The sequence below is a fragment of the Muscardinus avellanarius genome (genome assembly GCF_963383645.1).
Source record: "Muscardinus avellanarius genome assembly, chromosome: 4".
Lineage (NCBI taxonomy): Eukaryota > Metazoa > Chordata > Mammalia > Rodentia > Gliridae > Muscardinus > Muscardinus avellanarius.
In genome coordinates, this window is record NC_137789.1 from 158,437,621 (window position 1) to 158,459,351 (window position 21,731).

Here is a 21,731-nt window from a genome sequence, read left to right on the forward strand (position 1 = left end):
CCTTATGAGCCTGTCTGGAACCTTCCATGGACTTACTGTAATTCCCTGGAGGGATGATTTTGTGGCTACCTTGGTGAATGATAATTCTACAGGTACATGTCTATGCTATTGCATGGCCAGGCCTTCAGGTATCTGCCACCAGGTCACTGTGATCCCACTGTGAGAGCCAAGATGCTTGGGGTGAGGGAACCTGGTGGTTCCTGGGACTCTCCATGTTCGCCTGGGGTCCCCTGATGGGTTTGCAGCTGTCGTGGACCCACAGAAACTCACTTAGCTAAGGTCTGTGGGACACGACCTGACAGCCAGAGATAATCCTAGCACCCTGCCATTCTGTGCCCACCCAAGTCTCAAAGAGAAAAGCCCGCCACCCTTGCTGAGGTGGGCTCTGCTTTGCGTTATCCGGTGTATTCCTGCTGGACTTCCCAGGGAGGTTGGTGGTAGAATTTGCTTGGCATCCCAGAAAAAAATTTTTTTTTAACTTGAATTCACATTAAAAAAAATCACGTTTACTTTGGTTATTCACCTTAGTGCCCAGACTCATGCATTTTATCACTGCGGTGGGAAATTGAGGTACTTTCACTTTTCTTTCTTAATGCTTAGAGAGTCATCATTTGATGAAGATGTGTACCCGCCATGGTGACTGTGCAGACAGAGGTTCTGCCAACGGGCTGCCTCAGAGTGCTCCAGTCGCTGTCCCTAAGCCCTGGGAGTGCCAAGTACGCAGGTACCTGCCTGGGACTTTGCATAGTCCAGTGGGGGATGAGAAAACCAACAGATAATTACAGCAGGAGACGAGCTCTGAGAGCCATGTAACCAGTGCAAAGTGTTGAGTGTAGGGACATGAATTCCTGTGGGGGAGCCCTGGGGCGCTGCCCCAGAGGAAGCCATGCTTGCTAGCTGTGTGGGTATAAAGAGGTAAATATCAGAGAGAATGTGGCATTGCGGGTAGCAGACATAGGGGCCAATGGGGAGAATGGAGAGCTGCCTGAGCCTGCTGTGGCCAAGGCCAGGTGGGCCAGGATGCTCCTTTCCAGAGAAGGCTCACAGGTGGCTTTGGGCTAGGCTGGGGAAGGGCTGAGGGCCAGGCTTGAGGATGTCTTTGTCTGGTTTGTGTTAACTGTAACAAACTACCTGAGGTTGGTTGCTTTAAAAAGTAAAGAGGTTTATTTGGCTTGCAATTCTGGAGAGTCCAAATAGCATGGTGCTGTCATTTTAGTGAGGGCCCCAGGTCGTGTCACTTCCTGATAGGTGGCATCACATGGTGGGAGCGCATGAGAGAGACATAGAGGAGAGGAGAGAAAGAGAGAGAGAGAGAAAGAGGGAGAGAGAGAAGAGAAAGAGAGCGGAGGACACAGAAAGAGAGGAGAGGAAGCAAGAAAGAGAGAACAGAGAGAAGAGGAAAGAGAGAGAAGAAAAAGAAAGAGAAGAAAAAGAAGAGGAGGAGGAGGAAGAGGAAAAGGAGGAGAAGGAAGAGGAGAAGGAGGAGAAGGAAGAGGAGGAGGAGGAAGAGAAGGAGGAGGAGGACAGATAGCCAGAGGGAACCAGAGGGAGGCCAACCTACTTCATAACATCCCACTTTATATCATGAGTGATAACTAATCCAGTCCTGAGAGAACTAACCCAGTCTCTGGAGAATGTTAATTCACCATGGGGTGGGTCCCTGGGGCCCCAGGTACTGCTGAGAGGCCCCCACCTCAATACAGTTGGTTACACAGGGCTTGAACCTCAGTGTGCACTCTGGCAGCCACAAGTCGCATCCTAACCCTGGCGCATGGCTTCCTTATGAACCCTGACTCGATTTATCCCCAGGACCTGGGAAGAAAGTGAAGAAAGTAGTTGGCAGAAGACAGGGAGTCCTTGGGGCTGGGGCAGGATTATAGGAGAGAGCTTTGATCCAGGGATCAGCTGGCGCTAAAGAGAGGTTCAGGAAAGGCCAGCAGCATCTCTCCACATGCTCACACGCTCAGACAAGACACGGAGAAGGGAAAGCCTGCACGCTGGGTTCTGAGCCAGGACGTGGCCGCCCACTGCCTGCTGCCCACGCGGCGCCTGGCCCCACCTTGGATGGGCACTGAGAGCTGCCACGCCCGGCTCTGTGATCACAGAGGCTGCAGAGGGAGAGGATGGGAACCCACGGGGAGGGGGAGTCATCGGATTTCGCTCCTCCAGCTTCTAACCTGCTCCGTCCAGTTTCAGGCCTCTTTTTTTTTGCTGGTGCCACTTCCCACTGTCAGAGATAAGCTCTGAGCTTGCTTGTCCACCCTGGGCTCACTGTGCATTCGAGGTCACTGCTGTGCACCCCCAAAAGCCTGAGTACTCCTGCGGGTACTCCGTTTGCGGGTCGCTGTTCACCACGGAATGCTGAGGGCGGCAGGAAGCAGCCTGGCTCTCTCCACTGCAGCACAACAGCAGTAGCAGATCAGTCAAGAGTGACGGAGGCTCAGGCGTGCACTCGGCACCAGCAGCCTTGCGTCCCGGTTCCCCATTCCACAGGCTCTCAGAGGCTAGGTCTCTTGGACCTTCTCACAGAAGCAGAGATGGCAGCAAAGGCCTTCTCCCGCCGGAGCCAAACACCTGGAACAGGACTCCGACCCAGAGGGTCCAGTGGGTGGACCAGCAGCTGGACCACACTTGTTGCGTAGGTTCAGCCTTCTGAGTCTAGAGGCCACGGCTGCCCGCGCGTCACAGGCTGGGCGCCCTCTCCCCGGCTGATGACCAAGGGCGTAAAGATCAGGCAGGATGTGCTATGAACAGCTCTGTGCCCCTAGGCAGAGGGAGGTGGAGGCACCTGAGCAGCGGCCACGCTGGCCCAGCCGCGTGCCAGTGCCAAGGGCCCGGTGGCGGCACGGGCAGCGTGTTAAAGAGGAGGCTTTGAGCCTGGCTTTCAGGATGGAGTAGGATGTGGGTTGGCTGAGAGAGAGGCGAGCAGACACTCTGGAGAGAGAACCACAAATGGGCTGAGGCCGCTCTTCCCAAACAAGGGCTTATCTGGAGGAGAGAGGGGAGAACGAGGTGGGACAGCAGCATGCAGGGGGCTCAACGAAGGCTTTCCTAAAAATAGGGCTCTGGGGAAAGGACCAAGGGAGGCACCCTGCCCGCAGGATCCCAAAGGTCAGCAGGGTTCAGGTCTGTGCCACCGTGGTGTGGTCTGCCACCACCTGGAAGGGGAAGCAGCTGGGGCCAGTCTGTCTCTGGGGCCTACTGTCCGATTCAGGCTTTTCTTAATCTGCGGGGTGTTGGATCTTTGGCTGAGCTCAAAGGCAATACAATGTTAGCAAATAAGGAACCTGCCCCTGGTCCCTGGCCCCCAGGCTGGAGGGACACCCAGCTGGGCAGAGTTGAGCCTGGTGTAGTGGGATTGCAAGGGTGGTGGGTGCAGGGTGGGTGGGCCACCTGGGGGTCTTGGCCTTCTCCTGAGGTTGGGTGCTGGGCCACTCTCTTAGGTGTTCCAAAGCAGCTTTGGCTCTTGGAGGAGAGCTGTGGATGTGCTGGGATGGGGGAATTGCCTTCCCACATCGTCCTTCAGAGAAGCTCAGTTGACCCCTAGGAGCCCATATGTCTGCCTAGGAGCTTGGCACCCAAGGCCACCCGAGGTCACCCATGGCCTCTGTGCCAGGACAGGGTCCTACAGAGGAGCCGAGTGTCAGCCAGCTTCCAGAAGCCAGCACAGGGTGTCACCGACCTAGACAGTGCTTGTCCCTTCATCCTCCTGGGGACACAGAGGAGCCCTGGGGGGCAGGGAACAGGACGGTGACTGTCCAGGACAGGACCCGAGAGTACACTGGCCATTCCCAGGGGTTGCTGGGCTGCCATGACACTCAGGGTCTTGGGAACCTCTGGAGAAGGGAGAGGAGAGAAAGTAAATGGAATTGTCACCCTGTCAGGAGGCAGGAGAAAACCCAGCCAGTCCATCTGGGAAAGTGGCTTGGTACAGCAAGAAAGAATTCAAAGTGAGTGAGATAAACCCTGGCCTGGGAAGGCTTGCAACACACGCTGGCAGAACCCAAGCAGAAGGGACAACTGACCCGGCAGGGTCCCTGCCCAAGGCATGCCCGCTTCAGGCTGAACCACGTCGGCCGTGAGCTCTGAGAGCTGTTGTAATATAGTACACTTGGAATCCCGGCGTTCGGGAGGCAGAGACCAGAGGATCGCGGTTCATGGATAGCCTCAGCTACTTAGAGAGAGGTCCTTCACAACTCAGTAAGACCCTGTTTCAAAAATTAAAAGACTAAAATAATAGGGTGGGGGTCTAGCTTGGAGGTACACTGTCCCTGGGTTTCATCCCCTGTACCACAAAAACAAAAACAAAAAAAATTATATGTATCCGGAGAGGTTAGAATCAATACACACAGCCTTCTGTGCTGACCATGAGCCTCAAGACTTAGAGTATTTGAAAACAGGGAACATGGTCTCTGGTGGCAGACAGAACCCTATAAATAGGAGCTCTGCCCATGTAGTAATCCTCAAAGTGAATAATCACAGGATTTGGGTTTGTGAGCAAAAGCAAGCTATTATTATTATTTTAATGGGCCAGGGGTTGAAAGGAGCAGCTAACTCCTAGACACCCAGGGTGGGTCAAATTCCTGAGGAGGATTTCTTAACACACCTAGCACTGTCTTTTCGAAGGTGGAACATCAGGGCAGCAGCATCCATCTCTTTAGGGATCATAATTTCTAAACTCAGGAACAAGGAATTTTAACATTGGCGCAAGAATTGAGTTGTTCATGAGAATACCAAGTCATCCTAAACCCTAGCACAGATATAACATTAGCATGAAGTTCCACACACATACAGCTGAAATGGTAAATGTTTAAGTGAAGTAAATGTTTTGCATATAGAGCTTGTGGCTGACGGCTTTTTGCAGAAATCTAAACAAGGGCATTATTGGGCGAGGTTTTCCCTGCTTTGCCCGATTTGCACCCCTTGCAGGAAGAGCATGCTAATTTTTCAAATTGGGCCAACACTTCTGCTATCCAGCCACACTCTGTACCCAGTCCAGCCTGGGGGAGGGCCTGCCAGGTGAAGTCTCTGGAGGAAATGGCTGTCCCAGGGGCAGGTTCTGCGCATTTCAATTCAGATCTCTTCTAGGTAAAAAGAGGCTCCCTCTTGGGCGCCCTGGGGCTCTCTGGAGGAATCCTAAGTAGTTCTCACTCCTAAGAGCGAACATGGGGGTCCTGGGTTTTAAATAGGCCTTCCGGGAGGTGACGAACTGCCCCCCTAGACTGGACCAGCTTGGGCCCTAGTCGTTCCTTGGCACCAGTGCGAGGAGCCAGGTGAGAAGCTCCTCCCAAGCACCTGCAAGCCATCCCCAGGTCCCATCCCTCCCACTCTGGGTGCGGCCAGGGAGCACCCCAGGCTCACCCCAGGGGAAGCCCGCGGCCCCACCGCAGCCCCCCCCCCAAACCCCCGCCCAAGCGCCTGCGTTTCCAGCAGTTAATTAGAAGCCTGTCGGTGGAGCCCCCGCCTGCCGGCCAGCACTCCGCCCGCCAGGGGCGCCCTCCCTGCCGCCCGCAGGTCCTTTGATCGCCCGCGGACGGCAGCCCGCAGCCCACAATGCGGCGGGCAGGTGGCGGCAGCGGGGCGCGGTGAGCTCGGGCGCAGGTTCCCTGGGCCGCGGCGCGCTCCCCGCCAGGCCGCACATCAAGGCCCGGCCGGCCGGCGGGCGCCTTCATTAGCAGCCTGAAATTATAATATTATGTTAAAGAACAAAGCTGCTCCCCAGAAAAATATGTGCTGCATATCTGACAAAGATAAATTGGATTATTCAGAATATTCTTGATGAAATGTTACATTTTGCAACTAATTATCAATCTGTTTTATCTGCAGACCAGCTGGGCATTTTTGTGCATGCAAGACCTGCCTTACCAATGATCTTAAGATGTCACTGTAGCGTTTACATCTTTTATTTCAAGATTTAAATAACTAGGAAGTAGTTAATGTAATTCACTGCTGAGAAGAAAGGCCAGCTCCTTGATTCCTTTCCAAAGCCATCTCCTCCTAATGAACTTCTTGGACTGTGAGTAATGAGGCTTTATTCAAATAATGTTTAAGGAAGGCTCTGTCAGTGTAATCTCTTAAAAAAGGGACCAATGTTTAATACATTTAAAACATCTCTATTCATAGGATATTAGCTCCTGTGAGCCCACAATGGTGCTTGCCAGTGAGAATCGCCACTCCTCCAGAGGTGGCGGTGCCGGGACTTGCCTCCAAGCCCCTCTGCCTGTAGCACCGACTGCAGAACAGGGCTCTCCTTTTTGGGCGGTGATTTCTAGCTCCGATAATAATTTAGGATGCTCGGGGTTGATATTAGCCCGCAGCCCTATGAAGAAACAGCTTTCCCTTCTTGTCTCCCCATCAAAATCTCTCTCCAGGTCTCTGTCTCGGAGATTGTGTCAATACAGTTTTCTTGTTTGGGAAGCATTTTTCTGGCTGGAGACAGCAGGAAGATGGAATCGGACAGCTCCTGAGCTGGTCGCACTTTGCTTGGGGGAGAGGTCAGCAGCTGCCAAGGGCTCTGTGTGCGGGAGCACAGCCGTCCACCCCCAGCTTCCAGGCGGCAAGCACATCTCTCACTTGGCGTAGTGAGCGTCGGCGCGCTGGGGTGTACAGACGAGACACAAGCAGAGGTGTCCTGCCCGTCTAGCACCTGCCTCACAGGGAGGCCAGTAGGAGAAAATTCCCCATGTGTGTAGCACTCTTTCCTTTATTCATCTCTGTGGGATGATCGGAGAAGGCCAGGCTGGATTTTGCTCCCCATGTGTAGACGAGGAAGCTAAGACTTGAGCAGGAGATGGCGCGGCCTCTCCAGGAGGCCCCGGGGGACTCTGGGAGGCAGGGTTCCGGGCCCAGCACGCCGTGAGCACCCCACTTAGCAGAAGATGAAGGAGGAAGTTATAGGGGTGGGAGGAACATGTGGGGGACCTGTCAGGACGCGGATTTCCCTTCTCAGTTGAGAGGTCTTCAAAGTGGCTATGAGGGAGCATGCCAGGGAAAATCAAGCAGCCGTTCCCCGGCCCAGAATGACAGAACACACATCCTCCGTGCTCTCCTAATTGATATCATTGTGACTGCTTTTCCATAAAATTATCCCCAGACAGGTTCTCAGAGCTGTCACTAAGCCAGTTGATATTTTGCAGGAATCACACATACGTGTGTGCCCCGCCTCCTTAGATCACTCCCGCCACCCTGTATTTGGCGTGGTTAGAGAATGTCTTTTGTTCAGATTGCAAAAGAAAATTACACAGGACCCAACTCTCTGCCTGATTTGGCCTCTGGGTATTCGAGTTTTGGCTATATTTAATGGTCAAGTTATAAAACAGAAGGATGAAGAAAAGGTAGGAATGTTTTTAAAGAAACACTGCCCGGTCTCCCCTAGCTCTCTGTGGCGAAAGTTGCACCTTCTGCTTTTAAACTGCTGGTTTCCAGCCCAGGTGTTTCTCAGCTGGGAGTCTGTGGCCATCCAGGCCTCTGAGGAGACCCCTTCTCCTGGGTCTTTGGCCCTAAACAATTTGGGGGCTCTTTCTCGATGATGCCATAAACCTCCACAGGGAGACAAACCTCTGTCACAAAGATTATTATATATAGAGTCCCAAATATTAGGTCCTGTGGCTTTATCTAAAACCATTTCTAATCTGAAGAGTAAGCATATTTATATTTTGCAAGCCACAAAATAGTTTCTATTTTTCTTCTATAGGAGGTGTGTGTGTGTGTGTGTGTGTGTGTGTGTGTGTGTGTGTGTGAATTATTTAGCTGACAGAACAGCAGGTGATTTAGGAAGCCCTTAGATGTCTCCTGACTCAGTTTTTAGCATCTTTCTCTGTCCTGCATTTGTTGGGGCCCGTGTATCTGGGTCCACAGTGGTACTTAGAGAAATTCTTTAAGTGCTGGAGAGCAAGTTGGCAGCCCTCTTCTGTAATAGGCCAGATGGTAGGTCTCAGGCTCGCAGGCCGCACTGTCTGACAAGTGCTCAGCTCTGTGGCTGGAGAGAGAGCCGCCACAGAGAACACAGAGTGTGGCTGCATTCTCACAAAACTTTATTTATGGGCACTGAAATTCGAATTTTATATAATTTTTATGTGTCATGAAATATTATTATTCTTGTGATTTTTTTTAACCGTTTACAAATGTAATCAGCATTCTGAGTTTGTGGGCCGTACAAAGCAGACGGCGCGTGCATTTGGCCCATGGGCTGAGGTTTGCTCGCTTGGCTAACACAAGCCTTCCAGCTCGCTTGCCACGTGCCGTTCCTGCACCCACCCAAAGGGAGGGCCCTCCAGCAGCCCCAGGCCCCCTTGTCATCTGACCGTGTTCTTTGGGGGTCTCACCTGTCCACCACCAATGGCTTTTCAGAGTATGTCCTCTATACGTGTAGGGTGCTGTCACTAAGAGGCTCTTTGGTGCATGAAAATTGTCTCCAGTCCCCCCCGAGTTGCCCATGGTAACGAGGTGCACATAGACGGAGCCAGCTTGGAGTGGAGGCAGGAGGAGCTGACTTGGGGACAGGCAGGAGGTCCAGGTGATAGGACAGGGCCAGGGGAGGTGCCAGGGGTCAGCAAGCCTGTGCATGAGGTACTTTGTCCAGGCTGCATGCCTGGAGGGGCCAAGACCCAGTGTCCCAGCAGCCTCTGTGCATGGAACCTGGGGCCCAGGGTTTATATTCTGATTACCCACCTCAGACCCGCCAGCCTGTCTGGCAAAAGTTGTGCTACCCAGTGTGGTACCCCCATCACATCCAGCTATTGCAGTGGGCTCTATTAACTGCTTACTCATCAATCAAAGGCCCAGCTACCACTTGAGGCTGGTGGCCGCCTGTCGGTCAGCACGGCCGGCCGGAGAACATTTCCTTACTGTCGAGTTCTGTTGGACACTGTGGCTCAGGAGAGCGGCTCTGAGTGTGGCCATGGCCTGGGTCTGGGGAATGATAGCTGGGGAGAGAGCAGGGATCGTGCTGTCCCTGGGCCCCCGGCTTTGTTTGTGAGCCCCAGCTGTGCTGGCAACTATGGGGTGGAGGACTTGCAAGGTCAGAGCCTCTACCAGGCCGTTAGGAACAAGACCGGCCGAGGACGGGGACTTCCTTTGTTTCTTTCTGTTCTCCTTGTTTTATTTTAATATACCAGGCACTGAGCTGCTCACCTTGCATGTTAACAATCACAGCTGTTATAGTTAGAAACAGACTGGCCTCTTGAAGAGCTCATACACTGGAATTGATATGACTGAGTCATGAGCGGGGGATGCAGGCAGTGGGTAAACTGCTGTAATGTGCTTATCTGGGTGGTGGCCCAGGCGGTAGGTGTGGCAGCAGCAGGTGGGCCCTCGGGGTGCAGCCTTAGGGATTCTATATGGCCCCTCCTCGCCTGCCTCTCTCGCTCCTGCCTCCATGACGGGAGGAGCCCAGCCATGTACTCTCCCTCTGTCCACTTCCCGCCGCCGCCATGCCCTGAGATCCGGGTCCCCGGTCTCACCTGGACCAAACCCCGATATCTCCAAGGAAAACTGGGAGCTAAAACTATTTCTTCCTCTAAGTTAGGTGGTCAAGTCCTTTAGATTATAGCTATAAAATGCTGATAAATACAACAATAAATTACACGGTGATCCCCGTTATTTATTGGTGCGCACTCTGCGCCAGGCACCGTGTTTATCTTTGTAAGTCCCCGTTGCCTTCCAGGGGATGACGCTAAGGGGCTTCTCATGACGCACTGAGTTGTCTGTTGGTGACAGGGGGACTCATTCTGATTGAATTCTCTCTTTGAAGCCCATTCCCAAGCACACCTTACTCCCATCTCATGTTTTTTCTTTTATTGGAACAATCATAACTTTTTAGCCTGCAGCCTTACATATATGTGTTTCCCCCAGAGGACATCACTCAGGGGTGCACTTGCAGCGAGTCTGGGCAGGCAAAGTGCGGGTACCACTTGCTCTTGTGGTTTCAGGTGGACTCAGATGCTCTTCATCTGGAAACTCATTAGGATCAATTTTTTTATTGTTTTATTTTTTGTGGTGCTGGGGATGGAACCCAGGGTCATTCTACCTCCCAGCTACATCCCCAGCCCTATTTTTTATTCTATAGTTTGAAAGAAGATCTCACTAAGTAGTAGCTGAGGCTGTCTGTGAGCCACGATTCTCCTGTCTCGGCCTCCCAAGTGCTGGGGTTACAAGTGTGGGATTACATTATTATACCCAATTTTTAAGCTTGGGCATCCTCTGGAATGTTCTCGGAGATGCTGTCCTCGCATGATGGATCACACAGGTTCTTTGTCCTATGAGGACTTGAGGACAGTTTGCCTTAAGCGTAGAGCATCTTTCCTGAAGCTGTGGCTAGCTCATTTAATTGCAGACATACAATTAAATAAGAGGCAAGCCCCAAGCAAGCCTTTCCATCATGGGGACAGTCGGTGGTATTTTCTGGTGAGAGGTTTTGGATTTTTAAACCAGTCAAATACCCGTTCCTCTTAGGAGGAAATTCAAGAAACCACTTGAGAATGGCTGAGATACAGGGGGAAAAACCTGCTCAACCTTTAGCACTCCTGGCTCCAGCAGGCGATCTGAGGGGTGGATGGGACGCGGGCTAGGTTCTGCCCATGGCTCCGGGCTCTCCTGTCTGTCATCCTGGGTCAGGTCTGGCCTGATAGCACCGTGATAGAGAAGGAGCGGCCTCCCAAAAGATGGTTCCTGGCGGGCACGCTAGGTCTGTGAAAACTATAAACCTCCTGTGGCCAATGGAGGAGCAGGACCGGGACCCTCGCGTGGGCTGGTCTCTAGAAACAGGAAACAAGCTCAGTATCTACCAAGAGATCAGTTTGCGCCTGATTTGGTTTCCACGCTAAACCCTATGAAATGATCTTAAGCAGAAAAATCAATTTCCCAGAAGTCTCAGATGTACACTGTAACTCTTATATTTGAACTAAATCTAGGTAGAGTTAAATAATTGAGCTCGCTCCCTTTAAGTGATACAGATGTACTTCCCGCTAGGAAGAACCCAGGCGGGTGGAAGCTGCTCAGAGGCTGCGGGAAGGCTCAGCCTGGTGGTACAGCTGGGCCCAGGCGCAGCCAGCGGCCACCTTTGCGGCAAGGAGCAATGCCAGGGTGGCACAGAGACCTGGGTGCTGTTTATCTGGGACATACTGGGAAGAGCAGGGACCCCATCTGTGATCAGAGCTGGAAACTGCCTATGCTGGTCTCAAGGGGTGTGTGAGTGGGGCTTGAAGGCCGGGGAGCACTCTGGTCTTGGGAGGGGAGGGAGGGATCTGTCTGACCTCCTGCAGTTTCATCCTGGCCCGGCTCCTGCCAGGGTTGGCCTGGGCTGGGCTGGGCTGCTTTCAGGGCCTCAGTTTTTCCATCTGCACGTTGGAATTCCATTCTCACCTTCAGCAGATTTTACTGGGGGTGACTGGGCCCTGGGACTCTGCAGTGACCAGCACAGACAGAGCCAGGGCTCCCTGAGCTGTAGTCTGGCCGTGGAAGTGGACCATGAGGAAGACAGCGCATGCGTGCCATTCTCGGACTACGGGAAAGCGCCAGGATGGGGGAGCAAGGTGGACTACTGCGTTGGCTTCCTGGCTTCTGGGGATGGAGTAAGCTCTCACAGCAGAGGGCCCAGCGGAGCGTGGAGACGTGCTCAGTGCCTGCTGGCTCTTCCCGCGTAGGTGGTAGCAACACCATGGTCACGCTATCCTTGTTCTCCGCGGCATTTGTGGAGGGGAAGGAACACTGGAGCTTGGGGAAAAGCCTTGAGGGAAGCAACCCAGGGGCAGGTGGGGTTCTGTGCTGCCTGCCTTCCGCTTCGTGGAGTCCAGCCCCCTCCCTGCCCAGGAAGATGCCAAGGAATCCCTCTGGACTAGGGACACAACATGGGTCCCTCTGGCCCTGCAGGTCCTCCTCCTTCCTGTTCTGCAAGCCTGTGCAAGAGGCATTCACCATCGGGTGTGTGCACAATTCTGGCGTGACCTTTAGGCTGCTGATGCACAGGGTGGGTGAATGGAAAAGGTGGGACTGGGGTTCGAATGTTGGTTCAGTTTTCTCAAGTGATGAGCAGGAAGCACCCCCAAGGCAGAGAGCACAGCATACAAGGTTACTGTTGGATTTCTGGAGCCGGCCCTGGGGGTGTACCCACGCTAAAGCCAAGGTGCAGAGGCAAAGCCACCAGGACAGCCCGCCCGGCCCTCCTTCAGGTTGGAGCGGGCCCACGGTGGCCCGTTTCTCTTCAGAGTGTGTTTCACAGCTGGATGTTTGCTGATTTAGAGTACATGGGTCCCCTAACGAAGGCATCGATAACCCGCTGTAAGGATGACGTGATGGGTGTAGATTTGGAAGATAGAAAGCAGATGGGGGTCACTTGAAGGTGAAATGTGGTTTTCCATGCTTACAAGCGAGGCTCTGAAACCCAAGCTCCCCCTGAGTTTCCAGGGCCTGCATTTGTTTGCTTATTTTGGCTGCTCTTTCTGCTGTTGCAATCCCCTCTTGCTCCCCTCTGGCTGGGCCAAATGACATCCATTTAATCTAAAACTAGGAATCCAAGGATCTAGGGCTGTTCCCGTCACCAGCCAGCTGCGTGACCTCCACAGACTGCTCAGATTCCTGCAGCTCTCACGGTTTTCTGGTCGTGTAGGGAGGGAGTTGCACAGGCCAAGGTATGAAGAAACCCTTCTCCAGGGCGCGATGTGGTGATTCCATGGGAATGGGCTTAACTTAGAGAATTTGGTCCACACGAGACGAGCTCACCGGAGAGCAACCATCCAGGCTCTGTGAACGGAGGCAACGAGCAGGTTCATTTTAAAAAGACTCTATATCTGGACAAAAGTACACTGAGCACACTTGGGTCTATTAGCTGTCATGTCCTTGCTTGATTTATTTATTTGCCTCGGAAAGCCCTAGCAATGCATTGATAGACTTCCATCTGCAAACCAAGATCTCATCTGAAGAGGCCTCCGCTCCCCAAAGGAGGCACGGCCTTCCTAGGCTGTTATCGAATGGCCCCATCAGTTGGCTCGGATGGCGTGGGTGTGGAGGGTGTTCTGTGGTCGGCGCTGTGCCGCAGCCACAGGGGACACCGTTTTTGGCTTTTATCCAGAAGGAATGAACAGTAAATAAATGAAGAAGTATATTAGGCTGAGCCCCTGACATTTGTATGCAGGGTGGTAAATGTTTGTAGATGAAGAGCAGCGAAAGATTTTTTAATAAATGCTTTTGTGACGGATTTTATACTAAATCATTTCTTGACATTTCGACTAAAACCAACAGCTTAGATAATGGATCTGATGTTCATACCATGCATATCCTCCGGTTTGATAAATCCTCCTAAGAGGACCTCCATGAAGCTGAATTCCCTGTGGACCGGGAGAAGATTGTACGTGGAATGATTTAAGCGGCTCGGGGGAAGTGCGGCACCTCTGGAGGTCTGCGCTGGCCGCGGTTGGCCGCTGACCCGTTGGGCTCTGTGCTGAGGCCCAATTAGCAGTCTCCTTGGGTTTGAAGTTTGGGGCCGGACAGTGCTGAATAAACCCGGTGGTAGAAATGACTTTATGATGATGCTGTTTTCTGATGGGAATATTTGCTCAGGGCAGCAAGAGCCTGAGGAGACGCTGAGTGGGAAGTGCCGGGAGCCGATTGGCAGGCCAGGGGAGGCCATTTTGAACAAAGTGCCTCTGTTTTGCTGTTTTGCTCTTCCTGGTCATCTGTCCCTTCTGGCCGGCGGACACCATACAAGTCAGATGTGCCGAAACCTCTAGGCAGCCCAGTGTTCACCTGTGGGCCTGCAAGCCCAGGCTCGGGTGGTTCTTGGCCCCCTTGCTCACTGAGGGCAGCGTGTCCCCTGATGCTGTTGACCGCCCATCCCCCACCCACCTCCTAGGGCTTCTGTTCTGCACAGCCATCCTCCCAACTCAGCAGACGCTGCCCAATCCTTCAGATACCACTTCCTCGTAGGCTGGGCCTCCCCTGCAATGGACCCCCCCACGCCCCGTGCCTGGTACCATCTGTCCTCCCCAGACAGCATCACCCACAGCTTTCTGCCAGTTCTGAATAGGAGGGTCTGTGTGTTACCAGCTGTCACCAGGGCATAGGGTGATGTGGCACAATAAAAAATTAAATCTCTGGGAAAGCCTGGGTATGGTGGCGCATGACTGTGATCCCAGTACTTGGGAGGCTGAGCTAGGAGGAGCACAGGCTCGAGGCTTGCCTCAGCAACTTAGAAAGGCCTTCAGCACCTTAATGAGACCCTATTTAAAAATAAAAAATAAAATAGAGCTAGGGTATAGCTAGGAGGAATACATCCCAGAGTTCAATCCCCAGTGCCACAGACAGATAAATAAATATAAATAAAAATAAATATATAAATATGTAAGTCTGGGCTGTAGCTCAGAGGTAGGACACTCATGGGTTCAATCCCTAGTACTTCCCCTTACAAAATCAATCAATAAACCAGCCTTCCTCTGGGACAAGGCGAGGACTTGCATTTGCAGCAAGCTCCTTGTTAAAATTTGGGGAGGGAGGGGCCGGCTCAGTCACCTTCTCCCTGGCACCCAGTACAGAGGTGTTTGTGGAAGGAACGAGGGTCGGAGGAGAGAATGGAGGTGGGCGTGCTGTAAATCAGAGCGTCTGTAAATCAGGCCCGTCTCACGTGTCCCCATCCGTTTGCTTGTGCCGTGGCGTCGTCAGAGATGACGAGTGGCTCCGTCCCGACCCATTGCAGCGGCATAGATTACTAGCCATCCTTTGGAAAAAAACGAAAGCGCCTTGACAATGATTATTGCCATTAATATTGCTCTGGACGTAGGCTTGCTGATTGATGAGTTTGGAAAATCTGCTTCTAAAACAACATTAAATAAGCTGAGAAATGGCCAGTGGGCTTGTTGGTGAGGCAGACAGGGCCCCGCGCTCAGGGGCGCGTGCAGGAGAGAAGCCACTCCTGTGGGGCTGGGCCCCCTAGCCAGGCCGCCTCCAAACTCAGGGCTCTGAGCCCGAGACTGTGCACAGCGTCCAGGGTCCCGGCCGCAGTGCAGGCTGAGCAGCCCATTGGCCCAGAGTGTTGCCAGCGCCTCCTGCCCTCAGTTTCCTTTTCCTGCTTTATGTCCTCCCCCTCCCCAGTGAATGGGGCTTGGCAGCTTTCCTGAAGTATCAGATTTCAGGAGAGAAAATACACAGGTCATGCGTAAGGCCTAAAGAGAACCCTTCCTCAGAAAGGACTTTTGTCAGGTGTCTGGGAAGCAGCTTGCCTTCAGCTACAAGTTAATCAGAGCAGCTAGCGGGGCCAGGGCTGGGGCCGCTGCTGCCTTGCCCACCTCCCAGACTCACCTTGGGCAGGGCCCACTCCTTCTCAGGGGCTGCAGCCTCCCTTCTCTCTAATTAGGGCTTCAACTGGTGGGGCCAGCTCCTTCCAGGCCTAAGTGTGTAATTCTACCCGCCGCTCCCCGGTCTGCAGCTGGGACTCATAATCCTGGACCCTACTTAAAATACTTAGCTGGGTTGCGTGGCTGTAACAGGACCTTTAGTTTGCCTGGGAACTTGTTCGATTTCTATCTAATCGTTCAAATAGGTGAGAAGCGAACACTCTAAAAACATCCACCATAGCCAGGCGTGGGGGTGCACGCTTGTAATCCCAGCATTCGGGAGGTTGAGACAGGAGGATCGCTGTTCACGGACAGCCTCAGCTTCTTCATGAGGCCCTCTGCAACTCAGTGAGACCCTGTTTCAAAATAAAGAATAAAAATAGGGCTGAGGGTGTAGTTTGGAGGTAGAATGCCCCAGTACCATAACAAAACAACAACAACAACAACAACAACAAATCTACCATGTAAGAAAGCTTCAAGTAAACGTGCTCCTTGGCTGCTGCAGTGACTGGGGTGTGTTTGGGCCATGGGGAGATGTCACGCAGAGGCGCTGAGGGTGCTTTGCATATGCATGCGTGGGCAGGCAAGACCAGGAGGAGACACGTGGGGTAGTGACCGGTTTATGAGCCAGGGTAACAGCAGGGTGAGGCTCAGTTTCTCCTCTGGAAAGTGAGATCGCGCTTCTAGGCTTGGGACGGGTAGCTAATGTGATGGCGCTTTGCAAACCCATGGCGAGCATGGGAGATGCGGCTGGCACACAGGAGGTGCCACTGTGGGGCCACTGGACGTGGGATTTCGTTATTCTCCACTCAGCCTTGAATCCTTCTCCTGCTTCTTTCCGTTCAGTCGCCGTCCCTTGGCATTGGGAAGGGCCATGCTTTTGGTCTCAAGGCCCTGGATACCTGGTTTTCCTGGGTGCCTTTCACAGCAAGACTGTGTGGTCCCTCAGGACCCTGGCAGCGAGGAGAAATAGGATAGGTGAGCGAGGTTCTGCCTCCTGGCTGTTTAATTAGCTGGGCTCAACCTCTGTGTGGCCTGGAGTCGACCGTGGCTTCAGCAGGGATGTCTATGACTACAGAAAGGAGAAAACAAGGGCAAATGAAGCAACAAGCTTGGGGTGGTCCGTGCCATCCCTGACATCCTTTGGATGAGTTCCAGCGGGGCAGCTGGATCCTGGTAAGGAATCCTGTGTGCGTGTACCTCGACCTGGCCCATCAGCAACCCGGGACCAAGGCCCCTGCTGGCCTCTGCGCATTCCCGAGTACTATTTATTGAATGAGCAAAAGGAGAGGGGTGTGTCGCCTCTCTCCGGGGTACACTTCACCCACCATACCACTCCCCAGAAATGTGGGCTCACGAGGTACTGTGCAGAGCCCTCCCCATTGTGATCAGGTGGGCTCTGTTCTCTGGCTGGATGGCGGTGCTCCGGAGTGGGAGGTGGCTGACGTCATCGCGAGCAGTGGCACCTCATTTGCAGCCGCCGAGTGCCCACCTGGCCCTGTCACAGGTGGTATTGTCTAGCAAAGGTAGTTTCTGAACAGCCGGAGTGAGGTACAATCAACTTACCCTGAAATGTGCCCGTATATATCAGTGGTTTTTAGCAAATCGACAGAACTGTGCAATCATGACCACAATCCCAGTCTGGGACATTTCCATCAACCTCAGAAGCTCCCCCGTGCCCACGTGCGGTCTTTCTCCATTCCTCGCCAGCCCCAGGCAAGCACCGAGCTCCTCTCTGTCTCTGGACATTTCATATCAATGGAATCATGCGCTATGTGGTCTTTCTTGGCAGCATTATTGATTAGTCTGCCTCCTGCTCACTGCCTATCTGTGGCTGGAGAGCACTGAGGGTCAGAGCTATGGCCACCCTTGCCCAGGCCAGCTGTGGTCACACTGTTGTCTGGTGGCCTCATCTCCCCTCCTCTCCACCTGCCACTCAAGGCCCTTGACTTCCATGTCTCTCTCTATCCTTGATCTTGCTACTGGGAACTGGATCTCTGCTTCTGTCCTGTGCTATACAGGCAGCTTCATGTACACATGGAGAGGGGAACTCCTCTGGCCCCCTGTACCTCCCTCCATGTTAGAAAATAGTATGATCTTCCCTAATTAATAGACTGAAGGTGGCCCTGTCACCCATGGTCCTTCCTGTGATTTGCCTCTGCCCCATAGAATACAGTATGGGCGACGTATGGATTACCTGTTAGGTCACACTAGATTGTAGCTCCAGTCTTGCTGACATCTCTCTCTCTCTCTCTGCTGCCTTTGAGGAAGTGAGTGGTCATGTTACGGGCACCACTTGGAAGGGCCCTGTAGGTGACCAACAGAAGTAGAGAGTGGCTTCCAGCCAACAACCAGCAGGAAAGCCAAAGCTCTGCTTTACAGTTGCAATGAAGCTGTGCAATGAAGCTGTGCATGGCTCACACATCTACTCCCAGTTCTTGGGAGGCGGAGACAGGAGGATCACAGGTTTGAGGCCAGCTTCAACAGCTTAGGAAGAAGACCCTGCTTCTTGTTTCAAGATGAAAGATAAAAAGGGCTGGGGCTGTATCTTGGGGGTAGAATTCCCCTGGGTACAATTTTTAGCACCAAAACCAGTAACAACAACAACAACAACAACAACAACAACAACAACAACAAACAACAAAAACCCAAACAAACTCAAAAACAGAAAAAACAGTCTCAACGAACTGAATTCTGCGAATAACCAGAAGAGCAGGGAAGTGGGGCCTTCCCCAGTCAGGCCACCAGATAAAACCTAGTTCCAGGTGATGTCTTGCTGCAGGCCTGAGGGACTCCAAGTACATGTCCAGATTAGGCCATGCTGGGACTCCAGATCCACAGACTAAGATAATAAGTGTGTGTATTTTTAAGCTGCTAATTTTGTGGATGTGTTCCTGTGCAGCGATAGAAAATGAGTGCATTCCTTCTCAGAGACCCTCTCAGCCACCCCTGGCCCTCCAGCCCCTAATTCCAACCCTCTCCCTCCACCAACGCCTGCTTTCCTCCTGGCCCCATGGCCTTGTCCCTGGGCTGTTGCTGTGGTCTCCTATGAACATCCCTGCAAAGTGCCTCCCAGCCCCTCGCCCCATCAGTGGCTGCTGGTCTCATGGCCACAGTAGCTTCACTTGGCGCCTGCCCTGCACGCTCCTGTCCTAGGGAAGACCAGGGTGCTCCCATTGGCTGGCACCACCCTCTAGTCCCACCTTTTTCTCCTCTTTATCTCCACTCCTCCTAACCCCGGTGCCAAGAAGGTGTTGTGCTTTGCAGCTGGGCAGGGGCCGGTGCGAGCAGCAGGGTCTTAGGGTCAGCGCATTCTCTGCGTGATTTCTTTCTCATCGCGGAGCCCACAGAATTGAAGGCATTGCTCTTCCTGGGCATTTTAGGGAGCACAGCGTGAGGTGTAGCCTCCCTGGACTCAGCACTGCTTGTACATACATGATCCTAAGGAATTGAGCCAACCCCTTTGTGGCCCAAAGGTCACTTCCACTTGGAGTTTTTACCCTGTTTTAAGCTGTACGTTGTTTCCACTCCTCTCAGCATGGGCACGGAGTCCTTCTGTGATGGGCCTAAACCAAGTGTTGCTTGGTGCCCGCTCAGGGCAGGCCCCTGGCGAGTGCATGGGCTCCTCCTCCGTGAGCCTTTCTGTGGCAGTGCTGGAGCGAGGGTTGGAAGTACTTCCTGCCCCACTCATGCTAAAGTATTTCTGGCGCTATGCCGAGGTATGTAGAAGAGATTGGCACAATTCACATGCAGAGCCTTTCTCTCACGGCCCTGGGCAGTGGGATTCAGAATGGCAACCTAGGCACTGTGGCCTGGGATGTGGTGAGGGCCACCGAGTGCCATTTGCAGCACCCCTGCACGAGAAAGGGCAGGGTACATCTGAGACCGGGCGGGTGTTGGGACAGATGGATGAAGAGCTACTGCCTGTCCCTCCTCTCCAGAAAGGTGGGTCCATGAGCAACAGCACGGAGGCTGGAGCCTCCTGGGATGTCCCTGCACTGCCCTTGTCTGCCTCTGTGCCCAGTGATGGAGTCCTCTGGGTGCCAGACGCTGGGCTCCTCTCTGGGTGCACAGAGCACAGATGGACATTTCTTGTGCACGCTCCCCTCTCCCTACCCCTCCACCGATGATGCAGCTGATTTGGTCTCTGAAGCCCTCCCAGATGCCCACAGGGAGGAGCTGTTAGAGCCTCGCAGATGGAGGTCCCTCTCACTGTGATCCCCACCGTGCCCAGGGCCACCAGAGCCACGTGGAACACACGGTTGCCACTTGTAGGTCTTCCTAGGTTTCTGCCCAGTCCGTCAGGTTGGCAGATGCTCCATGGAAAGTCTGGAGCCGGGTTTCTGCTTTTACAGGGCCTGTTAGTTTCATCTTCCTGTTCTGTTTGTCCTGTAGAAATAGGCATACTCTGCACTCTTTGCAGTAATATTTAGTAATTCTTGTTGACTGCCGAGCAGCCGGCTGGGACGTTGCCAACTGCTCTTGGCAAGGTCACTTATTGTAGCTTTCCTGGTTTCCTGAGCTCGGAATTCCTCCACCAAGGGCAGCTCTCCTGGGAACCTGGAGATGGTACATCACTATTATATATATATGAATAGTATGAATTCACACACACACACACACACACACACACACACACACACACAGATTTGAATCAATAGCACTCTATCCTGAGACCATTTTGAGACAGGGTCTTGCTAAGTAATCCAGGTTGGCTTGAATTTGTAATTCTCTGTCTTCAGCCTCTGGAAAAGCTGAGCTTAGAGAGGCCTGCACCACCATCCCCAGTGTTAATTCTATTTGATGTTTTGATGTTGAAACTTTTTGGTCCAAGCTGGCTGCCTGGGAACCAGGGTGCTGGGAAGAAAGAGGCAAGCCTCGGTCAAGCTGGGGATTCAGATTTGGATTCTACTCCTTCTGCGAGTGTGTATGTGTGTGTGTGTGTGTGTGTGTGTGTGTGTGTGTGTGAAGGGCATTGGGGATTGAACGCAGAGCCGCAGAGCCTCCTGCATGATAGGCAAACATTCTACCACTGAGCTACACCTCCAGCCCTTGTCTAAATTTTATATTGGGATAGTGTCTTCCTAACTGGCCCAGGCGGGCCTTGAACTTGCGATCCTTCTGCCTTGGCCTCCTGAGTAGCTGAGATTATAGGCATGTACCGCTGCACTTGGCTCCCCGCTGCCTTGTACCCTCTGCTCTTCTTTCTTCTTGCTGATCCTTGGAATCCCCGGCTCCAGCCCCAGGAGACATGGACGCTGGGAGCTCTTGTGCTAATTGGTGATTAGGCATCGCTGCATGGCGGCTGTTGGCTTGTTTCTTCTCCCAGATAATTTTTTTTCCTCTTTTGAACTAGCTACAGCCTTTCATGTCCTAACAAGAGGGGCTGACTCACACGCCACTTCAGGCAAGCCATTTGGTTGAGTTCTGGGCTTCAGTTTCCTCCCAGGCTGCATGGACTGGATGACCACACGTTCTGTGCCACGCTGGCCCTGGGACTGGCATTGCCAACTCACCAGGCTGTCAATGGAGATGGGAGGTGACTGCTTCTGTCCCTGCCACTCCAGCTGCAGCACAGAGTATGCGGGGGAAGTGGCCGGACATCGGGGGCCCATGGGGAATTCAGAGGCATGAAGCTCCTGTGTGATGGACACAGGCACCAGGCTGGTAGGGGCACCACTGAGGACAGGCTCTAGGAGCCTTAAGTAGGTAGAGAAAGGCTTTCTTTAGAAAACACACGCTAGGAAATTAGGATTTGCCACCAAGCAAGCTAAGGGTAATCAGCTTATTACACCAGGGGTCTATTATCCAGGAGCTGATGAAATGGTTCAGGAATGAAGTTAATCCGATAAATGAGGAAGAGTGAAGCTTACAAGTTGATTATGGGGGCAATCTTGAGAACCGACCCATTGATAGCTTCCTGGATTTCCCAGGCATGGGTGGAGGACTTAGGAGCATGATTGTGGGTTTATGGGGAAGCTGAGTGAGGCTCTCAACTTGTTGCAGAGCCGTCCAGCAGGTATGTGTCCTGGGAAGGACCTCCCTCTTGCTGTCCAAGATGGCAGCCACGGCAGGATGGCTGGGGAGGCCGAGGAGGGGATGAGTTAATGGCATTAACTACTTTAAAGTGACGTCTGAATGTCCACACGTGGCTAATGGCTCCTGCGGTGGAGGTCACACTCTCTGGGGTGTAGTGTGTGCTGCTATGGTTTCAGTTTTCCCGAAAGCCCCATGAGCTGGAGGCTTGGTCCCTGCTGTGGTGATGTTAGAGGTGGTTCGTCTTTAAGGGGAGGAGCCTCGTGGGAGGTGGTTAGATAACAGGAGCACTCATAGTGGAGGGATCCATGCAGGTCTCCTGGTATGGAGATGATTCCTGCAAGGATGGACTGATACAGAGTGATCTGAGTT